Here is a 14690-nt window from a genome sequence, read left to right on the forward strand (position 1 = left end):
TAATCGAAACGCTCAACAGACGGATTGGCAATCGGAGTATATACTTAGTCTCCGAAAATAACCGCGATTGAAGTATACTTTTAAGTATCCAAAAATAACCAACGCTTTGTACTGGCCACTATCACCCAATTTTTTTAATTTGAAATCATATTTCAATTGTGATTCCTAAAGTGTTCCATATCGACCCCTGGGGGTCTATGACAGCCTGCAAGGGGTCTACGTCAGCGAAAAAAAATTTGGGGGTCCATAAAATGAAAATGGGGGTCCACGATAGTGGATCTCAACACATACACTGATAGTACCTATTTACTTACATCATACTATCTTATAATATCAAAACATTTACGTTATTTATAAAAGTACGTAGAAGTAGTATTTTGAGTAGTATTTAATTCAAATTCAATTAATAAATGTATAAATTAACATGTGTTTTTACTTTAAGTTTTTAACACTAAACTTCACTACAGTTAGAAATTTACAGGAAATCAATACCAGGTAAGTAGGGGGTCGACCCAACGCGGGAAAACATGGCAAGGGGTGTACGACACAAAAAAGTTTGGGGAACTCTGTTTTAAATCATTCTTTTGCGTTCGTTTTGAATTTCGAATACGGATTTGAATTCGAACGCCATTAGTGATGTAATCGCTGTCATTACATTAAAGTTGATTTTGAGGAACAAATACACACAGATAGTTCACCTCCGCCTTGTGATAGTGTATATATGTTATTATTTCTTCCACAAGGAAGCCATGATGTTTTACTCATTACGCATAATACTCACAATAGCGTTTCATTTATCTATCACCGCAATTATTCGGTTAGATCACGATATTATTGTATTGTGCGCTCCCTTAGGTTTTGTGAAGTGACGCGAGTTGCGCGCGCATTGCGTAAACGTGCGAACTGTAACGCGAGCCCATTGTTGGGCGTGGGACAATGGAGTGCAAGCGCTTGGGTAAGCTCCGCGTCTTGATGCTCAGATTAACACCATGGTTGGCTCATGGGAGCTTTGCTTGCGGGGTTGGGAATACGGTAGTTTGTGGAAACGATGTCTTTTTTGGGTGACTCTCGCACCTTTTCAATGATTCGTCCTCTTCCTTGTAAAAAAAGTCGATTTTTATAAATAGATACCCCGGAAAACTGACATAACTCGACAAAGACCTGATATCTTTTAACAGGTGGTGCAAAAGTAATGTCACAATTATAACCGGCAGCAAAAGGCAGCGGCAGCAAAATGTGTTGTAGAAAAAAGTTAATTTGAAAGTGTAAGTTCGATATTTTTTTTTGATAAAATGATATCGCTCAAGCCATATTGAATTGTTGCTCGCAAAACATCTAGCTCCGATTGACGATATCTCCTTTAATGTTAGCTTTCAAGGCTTGTAATGTGCGGGGTTTGTTGCGGTAAACGTGAGACTGCCGTTTGATTATTCATGAACATGTTAGATAAAATTCACGCTATGGTAAAACAACAGATTGAAAATTTTCAAATAAACAATAACAATAATTTCTTCTATCTTAAGATGTCTATCGCTTTATCGCCTATTGACAACTAATTCCCTATATATCTGAATTATAAATGTCAAAGCACAGTAACGTTTGGCGCCATTTGTAAAAATTATTGCATGTTCACAATATGACATTACTTTTGCGCCACCTGCTATAATGTTTTCTTACGAGTATTATCACAAAGTCCGGTTATGTACTGTTTCGGTTTCTTTAATCGTTTAGTTTCGGGTAAGCGTGTGATTAACCCACTGTACCAGCAGGCTAGCTGGTGGAGCTGCCACCTTGGTGCCTGTGGGCATGCTCGGTTTTATATTGGGTTGCCTCCCTAGTTAGTTATTTCTGTTTTAAGGTGTAGAAGATTTTTTTTGCCCTATTGCCCTGGACTCTCAACTCAGCTGCACCTTGAGGTGGCGCGCCAGTTCCCAGGTGCAGCAGTTCCCAGGAAGGACGAAGAGGGCGTGAGGTGACTCGGACTGGCCAGGGCTTTGCTTTAAACTTGGTGTTCCACCACTGACACAGCAGATTATTTCTTGGAATTTTATAGGTAATGCTATTCTCACATATAGCGATTCCCACCAAGATTGTACCCTGACTTCCCCCCTAAAGACGTTCGGAATGGCGACGTACTGTGGACGCCCTCTGCCCCATCTTGGGGTCATAAGAATAAATGAATTATCACAAAGTAAATAAGTTTAAATAGGTAATCAATTTATTTTATGGTTCTGTTCTGGATCTTCGATTTCGTTACACTGCACCACCTGTTCCTATCTTCTGTTGCGGAGCACAGTATAATGTTTAATGTCCACTAAACTTCATACTCTGCTGTGCGAATAAATTTCGAGTTGATTTAGTTCGCTTACGGAATCGATATAGCTCGAAGAATACTGAAGTTGCACGAAATATGAGCAATAAAATAAAAAAAATCAAAACTCCCTTATTTACATTTACATGTTTTATTATCACATCTAAACATTTACACTATAATAGGATTATTTTGCAAGTTATTGTTTAAATAAAACTTATGAATAAGGCTTTCATTTAGTAAGAAAAATTAAAACATATGACATATTAATCGACAATAATTACGCGTTGTAAATTACACTAGAATAAAAAAATAATTACTCTTAAACATTTTTATGAATAAATGTACATAATAAACTTTATATTGGACAGAAAATAGTTTATATCTCTAAGCGTTCATACCACGTTTGACATGTTGATTTATAACTCAGTAAATGACATATGCTTGAAGGAATTTTATCATTGAGAAGGTCGCGTACAGATAATAAATTCCATTTTAGTCTAATTAGTATGATGAAATACATGAAAGTGTCGAATATTTTGAAAAATTTCTCTTAAGATATCTCTCGTGTTAACCTTTCGTTACGTAAATGCGTTGACAATTGTAAATGGTAAAGGTGAGTTGTAAATTAAAAAAAAAACTTTCTACATTTCAATCTGATAACTTTGGCGAATGTAAAAAATAAAGATGTATACAGGTTGATTCGGATGAATGTATAGCTAATTTGTTAGTGAAAAGTTTTAAAAATTCTTCATCTATTTTCAAACACTCTGTATAAACTTATCGTTCTAAATATGTTTTGATAAATTATTTTTTCTAATGCTAATATCACAGGACAATGACTTCTATATGACAGATAGGAAATAATAATTAATTTAAATATATATTACAGTAATTTTTTTTACTACACTATTATTATGTTATTTATTATTTCGTAAATCATTGTATTTTGGATAGGATGTAACATAAATTAATTGACAGTAAATGAGCTATAAATTCACTCCTTTGAAACTTTTACAAAAATAATCAATCATGATTGCGTGCGTACTTAGAAATTGTCAAATATTAGCCGAATCATTAAGAATTGTTGAACATATATGGAAGAGGAATGAATAGACAGGTCCACATTGGGTTACGGTTGAACCACTGCAAGGATACTTTTCTTTATAACAATTATTCTTTATTCATATTTTTGTGAAGTAAATTTATATTATCATTACTTGCTTTGTCTATATTGTTAACCATATGCTCTGACGTGGCTTGAAGAATTGCTAATTTGAAGTAGCAGTGAGGTTGACAGGTTCTGGAGTCGCGATCAGGAGCAGGTAGACGCGACATGGTTAGGCCTCCCATTAGATGAACCGGTGATATAGTTTATATGACTTCGATGTCATAATCATGGTTGCAGGAAGTCGCCGGAGACGCAAGACTGGTCATTGTGACGACTTTTGGGGGCCTATGTCTTGCAAAGGAAGTCTATCTGACATGAATGGCTGAACGAATGATTTAATGTATGAATAAACGAATGAATAAAGGGATGTATGAACGAATGCATGAATGGATGTATGAACGAATGAGTGAATGGGCGAATGAACGAATGAGTGAATGGGTGAATGAAAGAATGAGTGAATGAATGGATGAATGAATGGATGAACGAATGAGTGAATAGATGAACGAACGAGTGAATAAATGAACGAACGCGTGAATAAATGAATTAATTAATTGATGGGTCATTGAATGAATTGGTAATTGAATGCACGAATGAATGAATGGATAAGTGGATGAATGAATGAATGTTGATAATAATTTGATGTTAACAGTTACGTTAACAGATGTGTTTTCGGTATACATATTCGGTTATGTAGTACTTGAGATTTCATCGCGAAACCGGCTACCTGACCCTTATGCCGTGTCACCTCGTTGGGTAAGACGGCGCAATAAAAACATTCAGTGGCATCCGAGAACTTTGTTTTCCATTCACAACTGTTATTAAAGCACATCGCACACCGCGAGCAAGGATACGTCCATATCTGCGGCGATAAAATCTATCACGAACACAATGTATATAAACCGCTAAAGATATATATGTATATACATATTATATATACATACATATTAATTATCTTTCTTTAGAGCCTAACTTTCTTAACACGCTTCCTGCATCAACTTTTCCAAAAAACTATATTTATTTGTCAAAAAAAATAACAGTCATGGGCCCTTTTAAGATATTCGAACGCAAAGAACGAATAATGTTATTTCCGATTAGATTTCTGAAATGTAGGTGTTATTGTTGTTACAAAAATAATTTTTGAAACTGGTCTGCGTCCGTCAAAATCTGACCGCCTTGGGCGCTGTGGTCGTTCGTTTGCTGGTCCGTGGTCTCAGGTTCGAAACCTTAAGGTTTCAACGGCCATCTATTCGCTTCAATTTGCCAATCCTGTAGGCTATGTCGTTTACTTTTATTAACAATTCCGAGCATAGCCTTCTCTATCAAGTGACAGAGAACTTCTCTATCAGGCTTGAAGTGCAGGCCAGATATACAGAACGTAAACGCTATATGTACTATGGTTGTAGACTGTCGTTTTTAAATACGGTATTTGACGAGGAGTATTGCAGAGTTTTCTAGAAGATGTAAACGTGCACCGTCAGCCAGCCCGCTTATGAAAGCGCATTTACTTTATTGCACGACTACTGCTATATAGCGGAAGTACCTATATATTATATTAGTCCTTTTCTTACTTAGGATGGACTTCCGCAATGTAACGCCTGAATCTATTAGATTTCTAGACGATGTCCAACTGAAAAAATGTTATTGGTGTTCTGGTAATATAAATAAGGTATCATCCTTTATCTTAGCTTTACATTGTTTATATATTATGCCTAGTAGCACTTCTTCATTTAAATGTGTTATTTAATGCCATTTTATTGCTTAAGGCACAGCATTTAGTAGAAAAATTTTGTGTATTTTAGTGTCATTATCGCTTTGATATCACATTGGTGATCTGTATTTACGGTCGACGACTTACAAAATTACGCAGTTGAAATAAACGATTGGTTCAGATGCCGTTATTGTCTGTGTCACAATCGAGCAGTTGAATTTAAAAAAAAATAATTAAAATCGAGACAATCGCCCGCCATTACCGCCGGAGAGTCTCTACTGTCATCCGATGAAAAGCGCGCGAAAACAGTTATAAAATGGCGGACGTCAACGTGTTATTCTGCCCATTGTTGAAGAACATTGCGTAATGCGAGTGCGAGTGAGGTAATTGTACGCAATTGTCGTCTTTAAATTCCTTTGATTTGATGTAACTATTTGGTTTTAATAACATTTATTCACATAGAATGACACAAAAAGTTTTATATTTACTTTAATAATGCCTTCATCATCATAATTTAAACTATAGGACCTCCACTGTTGGACAAAAGCCTCCTCCATTGTATTCCAGTAACATCGGTATAACCTGACATTTGACAACCTTAAAGACGTCTATCCAGTTTAGGCGGAGATCCTAACCTGCGCTGTTGAAGGTGACGAATAAAATAAATAAATACTAAATACTGTAAAAAAAAGAACTGAAAAAAATTTTGTTCCATCAAAACTCTGTTCCCAACATAGTAGTGGGTAGAACGAAAGGTCCCCAAAGGAGGGGGCCATAAAAAATCTGCGCTGTTGGTGATGAATTGCTCCTACTATTGTATAAAGGGTGTTTGTAAAGACGCCTTTGTAATCCTTATTGATCTACGTTGAAAGATGCTATCATACGAAGCTATACCTTATTCTAGTTTCTATAGAATTGTATTTTTTTGGAAATATTTTTGTGACTTAATTAATTGACTATGGTTATAGAAGTTGCTACCACGACATTCGACTTTTTTTGTTTATTTTCAAAAAGACAAAAACATGAATAGCTTCACTACTGTTTGAAGATAATTAAAAGCCTTCAGTTGACCTCACCGCGACGATATTGGTGTTGTATTAATAAACAAATTAAACCTTCAATCTTTTTGTATGCGGGTTTAAATTTACATCGATACAACCTTAAATAATCACTTACGTTTATACGGGTATTTTTGGACGAGCAATGCAGCCTTGACTTTGTAACCTAAATTTAATTTTACTGTTAAAAAACATCTTAAGTGAATAATGATCAACAAAGTGCGTGTTATGAGTCACGAGTGAGCCTTCGACACCTTGACGTTTAAAAAAAAATTAGTGCATAGTTCAATATTATTTATGAACAAGGGCATATATTCATCCAAGTAGGTAGTGCACTCCTTGAGTAGCCTTCCTTAGTCTGGGAGGAATATCCCGAAACAGAGAATCACCCTGTATCAAACTCACATCCAAGCCGATAAACAAGTTCTCATAAGCCAAGGTACAGAAACAGGTTCAAGGTTGCAGAAAGAAATAGAGGCCAAAAACGGGGGTCTTAAAAAAGTTATAGTTGCCTGGAAACAATAACAGTAGTAGGTTGTTTCACTCCTTGGCTGTTCGCACTATAAAAGTATTAACATTTCGCTAAGTTACTGTATCCTTAGATAGAGAATAGAAAATGTTTTAAGGAAGTCTTTATAGTGCAATAAAAATGTGGTCACCCTACACAATAAACAACGTTGACTAACAATAGTATCCGTACGGCAGCGGATGCGTAGACGCGGCCGCGGTCTCTGTTAAGGATTATAACAATGACAGACTCCATTCACGAGACTATTGTGTTATCTAGAACTCATCACCTCATGGAGCACATCAAACCTGAAGGTGATGTACACATCATACATTGTTTAAGGGCAGTTTCAATTGGTTAGCGCTCTAACTTAGGTATCAACAAGTATGTCTTCGACGAATTAAGTTATTACTTTAAAAGTAGTAATGAAACACAGTGCGGGTGGAAGAGATTTCCATCGTGTGTTGTTGTCTGGTAGAAGAAAGGAGATGGAGTAATTATTTGGTGTAATTCCAACGCACACTCTCCAAAGTAAGTATTAGTGTGTTCAAAACTGCGTTCACAAGGAGTCTTTTATTCACAAATCATATGGTCACCCTACTATAACTAATCATGAGTCTAGTAAATATTTCTTGACTATTTTCTTAAGAATAGGTAGCGGTAGGTAGTTTAATAAACGCATGCATTTAAAACTACCTTCAAACATTAAATGGAGTAATCTATATTATACAATATATCTATGAGATCCTACAACTCGCTGTAACCACGTTATTGATTTTAAAAAATATATTCCCATTGTGTTACATACACCGACGTTCTGGTTCCACAACGCACTTATATCTAGTACTTACACTGCGTAATGTATTACGAGTACGCTTGCGTAAACATCGGTTTTTTGTACGTGGACTTGGTCATAAGCGACAGCGTTTTACTAAATTAGATAAGTGATAAGTGACGAACGCTTATTCTCAGTTAAAATTGCTAACCGTTTAGCAATAGATAGCTAGTATACGATTTACGTCTTTAGGTTCGAATCCAATTGTTCAAAAACCGAGAAAATTTCGTAAGGAAACTAACATATCCTGGGACAAAAAATAAGTAACCTAAAAGATATCTGAATAACTTAAAATATATAGTTTGCGTACAATCCTTAAGTACTTCGGTTAGATCTGAAGCAGCTTATAGTTCTTGACAACGTAAAGGGTAAAAGGTATAGAGGTCACCTACTCTAGAATGACGTGATTACTAAAGCCTGCTATAGAACCTTGCACGGCTCTGTAATACTTTCAGAAAACAGAACAGCCTATAAACACTGGTAGCGGATACTGACATGATTGGCCACGATCCCCAACCATGGGATACTATTAAGAATAAAACTAAAACGAGGCCCTGAGTCCAAGACCTGGAGATATGAATTGGATCTTCGCTCAGTTATGTTTCTTTTCAATCAAAACACTTTAATTCTTATTAACCACTGCATTAGTGGCAGATAAAGACAAAGGTAGTCATTTGAACAAAAGATTCTTCTTTTTTTTCTTCTTTTTAGTTCTTAGATGCCCTCTCCAAGGCATGCGCATCCCGCAACGATCGCCACAATGACTGTTCTTAAACTGCTCACATGCAGTGAAATCCTGTGGTCTTAACTATGTCGTCGGTCTATCTAGTAGTTTACCCATCCATGCTGCTTGCTGCTAGATTACCAATTCTTCGAGCTATGTTCATGGTATTGGCTCTTTACCGGATCTCCTCATTTCTAATTCGATTCAAAAGATCATTCCAACAATTAATTATTAACAAAATGTTAACGAAACAATTCTATATGTTTAAAAAAATGTATAATTGAAATCAAATAAATTATAAAATGTTAGAGTTTCTTAAACGCCAATTTTATGTTCTTGGACCACACACTTGATTAAGTTCTCCAATTAACAAAGTTCGTTCGAAAGGTAATGGTGCTATAGAGCGAGGTCGCGTTCAGACGTCCTGTATATCTTCATTTAAGTGTATTCACGCGAGATATTAATTGTTGGTTCATAGTGTGTAATGATGTCTTGCTTCATATATTTACAAAAATAAATACATTTGAAAAACTTTTAAGTTAAACGGTTTTTTGATACCCATATTGTGGTGGTTGTGGAAAAATATGTACCTAGTCCGCCATATTGGAACGGCGTCCATCTTGAATTTTAAATTTTGTCATAATCATCGTGTTTTACTAGTGTAGCCCTTTCATTTGATACCCATATTGAGGGGGTTAAGGAAAAATATGTAATCCACCATTTAGTATCGACGGCCATCTTAGATTTATAATGTTATTGATTTTATTATATTGTATTGTAATCTAAATTAAACGTGTGTACCAAATTTAAGATCAATCTGAGAACGGGAAGGTGTTTAAATTTCAATTTCTATATTTGATCCTAATAAGTTCCGTACGGATCGAACTAAATAAAACCGTTTAATTATTATGCGTTCAAATAAAAGAATCGCCAGCAAGGGGCATCAGTACATATGACGATATTAAAATCAATTTTGATTCAACTGAACTTGAAGCTACTAATACCTGTAATACAATGTGCTGCAACGCATTTGTAACGTCAGGAACATAAAATTTAAAAAAAAAAGGTAGATTCTAAAAGTGATTTTAATAAAACGAGGAAGGTTTCTTTCTTTTTCTCTTCTACACTTATATAGCATGTAAGGAAGTGCTGCAGTTACGACTGAGGCATGAGAGCAGTTAGACAGAGAGGTGGAGAAACGTCAAACCATCTGTTCTTAAACATCTCATGTGCGTCTTGTTAAGCCAGTATCCGCATGTACTCGTAATATAGTGGTAAAAAAGTCAAAGAAAACATCGTTATAAAACTGTACATGTATGTATCTGAAACAGTATACGAAGCTGATATAGTCGTTTTAAAAACGCACACGAGATGTTTGAGAATAATCTATTTGCGTGCACATTACCATAGGTGAAATTTATTTTTTTAATCATTTATTTAAGACCATCGACAGATGGACAGACGATATTGTTAAGGTCGAATATAATATAATATAATAATTTATATGTCTAAGTATTATGATAGTTAATTAATTTTGAAGGATCGTAGCAATATTACCTCGTAATTAACATTTAAATTCAGGTGAACGCTCTCTTCATCTCTATAGTAATATAAAAAAATCGACAGCGTCTGATTTAAACGCGTGGGTAATTATAAATCAGGTAGCGAGTCTAAATGAATGCGTAATTCATGGAACTATGTTTTTATTTCATTATTCAAACTAAATGATGTTTTACGCGTTCGCCGAGGAAATTGTTTAACAATGATAGAAATCTATTCGCAATTTCTGGGATAATTATACCGCGGAACTGTGCAAATCTTTGGTTTTAGTCAAGTGGTATGGAGTATTGTAGTACAGTCGGAGTACATATATGTATATTTAATGGAACCAGGCGTTACTTCGCGGAAGTCCATCCTAAGTAAGAAAAGGACCAATATTTAGCCACTTCCGCACATGCAGTGGTAATCGTGCAATGAAATGCACCGCCCGCCAGCCCGCTGATAAATGCGTATGCGGCAAACAATGCGAATCACACAACCGCCACTGCCAAATTACTCAACATGTGTTTCACCCCTCCACGGGGCATCCTCAGGAGTTATGTTACACCGATTAGTGCCAAACACAGAGGTCCTTATCTATGGTCCTTTTCTTAATTAGGATGGACTTCCGCGAGGTAACGCCTGATTCCATTAAAATATTAATATAGTTTGCGCGGTCCCAACAATGAAATTTAAATCGTACGATATTGGAACTGCGATCTATTTTGTCGGAACGTCAATCTATTTTGTCGGAACGTGGATTTATTTTGTCGGAACGTCGATCCATTTCGTCGGATCTTCGATGTATTTTGTCGGAACCTTAAAGATTTTGCAGATTGGTATCTTGCGTCCATAATGATTTTTGAATGTTGTAATTGCGCTAATTTATAATGAGTCTATAAGGTTGGCATGTCTGAACGTGGATTAAATACGTACTTGAAATTAAACATTAAAAATAATATACCAATACAGTACATTTTCTTTTCGATCTATTGCTGCCATGTACTGAATTCGCGTGCAAGCTAATCACTCGTACATAGAGTTTCCACTGTGACATGCATCTTGTCTAACGCCATCAGTAACGATTTCTCTAATTGCCCATCGAGCTTATTCATTTTACTTTTCACTCCGTCCAGTTTAACCTGATTTCGCTCGACTACGTATTACAATGATTCAAATTGTTGAAGCTATTTACTGTATATATATATATATAAATATATGTGTGTGTGTATATGTATATATATATATATATACATATATATATATGTATATATGTATATATGTATATATAGCCCCCTTATTAGGGATCTCTCGTATATTCTTGTCTTGGGTACGCAGGAAAAATTTTTCAAATAATTTATTCAATATCCAATTTTATTTCTTTGCTTTTCTTTCGTCCATCTCAATTTCTCTCACTGGTTTCTCTTTTTTCCTTTACATAATCTTTCATTCCATTATCATCATCACCTATTTTTCTTCACTATATCCTTCTGGACTGTCTTTTTACAATTTTTATTTAGTTTTATTATTGTAACTCATATATATATCTTAATTTTAAATGCTTATTTTTTATCAAAGATTTTTCATTACCTTTTCCGACTATTGTAGCATTTTGTAATCTTTTATGTTTACTTATCACGTTTCTGCATAATTGTTATATATTAGAGGTATCATATATGTTAACTTTGTATATGAATTCAAATTTGAAAATAGAATCCGTGGACGAATGAAATGACCTGATATAGCCAACAGATTAGCAAGTTGGAGCGTCAGTGGGCAGATCACATGCCGCGAAGAACCCATAAACCGGACAGATGACATTGTCAAGGTCATCGGGAGATTGGAATCTGGACATTCCGAACCGGACATGTCGGAAATCTAGGTTCTATATTTGAAATGGCGTTCATTCATTCATTAAAGGGTTAAAGAAGTCAATTGAGATAAATCCAACAAAATTATTAACATCTTTCAGGAATACATAAATGACTAGAAGCTAGTTGAATATTAGTAATATTGTAATAAAGAATATACATATACGCGTTCAGCTAGTGGAAGTGTTTATCACCCGAGCACGATGGATATGAAAATGGTAGCCAAGATTGACCAAAAAGGTTTATTCACATATGTCCATAGAGTATTTATAATGTACACGACCTAACGCAACGGCAGCGACCACATCACTGATGGCGTCTGAATTCAAATCGGCGCTCGAATTGAAATTCGAACGCGAATGATTTTACATAAACGTATTGTGGTCTTACTGGCCAGTAATATGGAGCTTGAATGAGTTTTGGAACATTAAAAATATCAAATATATCAAAGCTTTCATAAACAAAGGTTGTTAGTACGTCAGGTAGGCGCCGACGCGACTTGTCACCGGCTGACGAAACCTGTCACAAGTTCTCAACCTGTCATCGGTTGACAGCGGCTGTCACGGCGAATATAAACTGCCGCTGAACCTCGACATGCATGTTCATATATTGCTTATAAAGATTGGCTGCTTATCCCATAGCACTGTTTGCGTGAAGTAACTACACTTTTCTCTTTTACTCTTTTCTCCCACTTTACCTGCCAACTTAGCATTGCAATTCCAGTTCATAGCTCCTGGATCAATCGTCTACATAAATGTCTTTCCTTTAGTACCGACATTATTTACCCCTTCGCAATACAATTCTTCTCTGGAACGATCTCCCTCTCGATATTAGGTTGATCAGTATAATTGCGCATTCAAAGCGAAGGTTGGAAAGTTAGACATTACATATTACACACACACAAACACACACAGAGAGAGAGGGAGAGTGAGAGAGAGAGGTGTATATATATACTTCATCACCACTTTAACCGTGGAACTTCCACTGAAGAGAAGAAGCTGTGCAAGGTCATCTGCCCATTTTGTTGGTGCACGCCATACGCTGCACTTTCTACTCCGGAGTTCTCACTTTTAAGTTTAAGACCATCGTAGCCCGAATCCATGGACAAACAACCTTATTAAAAGCGTTAGAAAGCGCTACGTAGATTGTAATATATATTAGTTATATGTTATATGTGGGTAGTATAAATATATATATATATGTAAGGCACGAAGAGTGTTAACGGAGACAGAGATCTATCTGTTAGTTAGAGACTCTGTGTTTGGCACTAATCGGTGTAACATAACTCCTGAAGATGCCCCGTGGAGGGGTGCAACACGTGTTGAGTAATTTGGTGGTGGCGGTTGTGTGATTCGCATTGTTTGCCACATACGCATTTATCAGCGGGCTGGCAGGCGGTGCATTTCATTGCATGACTACCACTGCATGTGCGGAAGTGGTTAAATATTGGTCCTTTTCTTACTTAGGATGGACTTCCGCGAGGTAACGCCTGATTCCATTAAATGTAAAAAGAAATTTAAGAGAATTAATGATCTGTGGTCGCAACTAAACGTCGGCGAAACGCTTCGGCTGCAGTGAAAGCGATGCGAGGACAGCGGGCAATAGCCGGAGAGGTAGCGAGTTATTGCGCGCTCGTGTTTAAACAATGCGTCGTGTAGAGCCGACGAATTAGCGGGTTTCGCATTGTATGGCGCCGCTTAAGGCTTGCTACACACTAGCGATCTGTCACAAATATATCTTTAAATAGCGGTGCAGTCTCTGTCCCATAAATAAGGGGAACGAGAGGCCGAGGAAGTAAATCTGTTTTATATATTATAAGATAATTCGAGATCTTATGTTCCCAATGTTGGGTTGACCATTCCCAGTTTTTGAGGTAGATGTTTTTATGGGATCTAGTGAGTCCAAAAGAAAATAAAGATTGTTTTATGAAATACTTATACTTTTCACTAAATAGTTATTGACACACAATGAATTTTTAAAATGAAGAGTTTAGAGAAGAAGAATTTTATTTTTTTATTCAGAGTCAAAAATAAAATTTATAAAAATATCTAAGTTTACAAACAATAAGAGTAATAGTTAGAAAGGAAGATAATGACAGAAAATTGTGGAATGAAAGACGAGAATGATAGGTTATGTGATGAATGAAATAAGAGAAAGATAATAAAAAAAGAGAGCGAAAAAATCAATAAAGATATATACATATAACACTGTCATTCCCAAAGATTAGAGGTAATATAAAAAAAACAATGACAGTTCTATCAAAGTTCCAATGTTGAATAAATGAATTTTATCTTTTAATTAAATATTTGTTGAGTTAATAATTATAGCTTGTACAATGTCTTTAGTGTCTAAGAGGCCTTATTTAGGTCTATCTTTTCCTTGTCACTTTTACTGAGTACAATCGTTAGTCGCGTTGTGTTTTGGTAGCGTCGGTAAGAAAACTCTTGTAAACATTACGAAGTGAAAGCTCTCGCGTGTACTTACTGTGTGTAAATCAAATAGCTAAACCGAGATTTCGTGCCTTATTTACACGTCACATGTTTAAATTACGTAGGCACTTTATATTTATTTATTTTATTAATATAACACTCAGGTTAAACAGGAAAAGAGTGGTTTGAAACGGAAACCAAATAATATAGAAAGGTAGACATTTACATGGGCTTTTGAATCGTCGATTATTTTAATATTATAAGTAGTAGGCTACATTAAAAATTAAATTTAGCAATCTTTCATATGTATATTATATCAACTATGTAAATGTGTAAACAAACCAAGTTACACAAGGCTAGATAAGAGAGCTCGGCTCAAGGTCAACACACCATAGGACTCCTTCCGAAACTCTTCGAAATAAACAAACTGCGAAAACTCATTAAAACATCTTTCCATCTCACACAACTACTAAGCGAGCAGGTACTGCAAGCAATACCTGCACCGTTTTAAAACAATCTACAACAATACTTGCCCA

The sequence above is a fragment of the Battus philenor genome, unplaced genomic scaffold (assembly GCF_028537555.1).
Source record: "Battus philenor isolate CCGP_79_NKW_IND1 unplaced genomic scaffold, ilBatPhil1.0.hap1 SCAF_3, whole genome shotgun sequence".
Taxonomy (NCBI): domain Eukaryota; kingdom Metazoa; phylum Arthropoda; class Insecta; order Lepidoptera; family Papilionidae; genus Battus; species Battus philenor.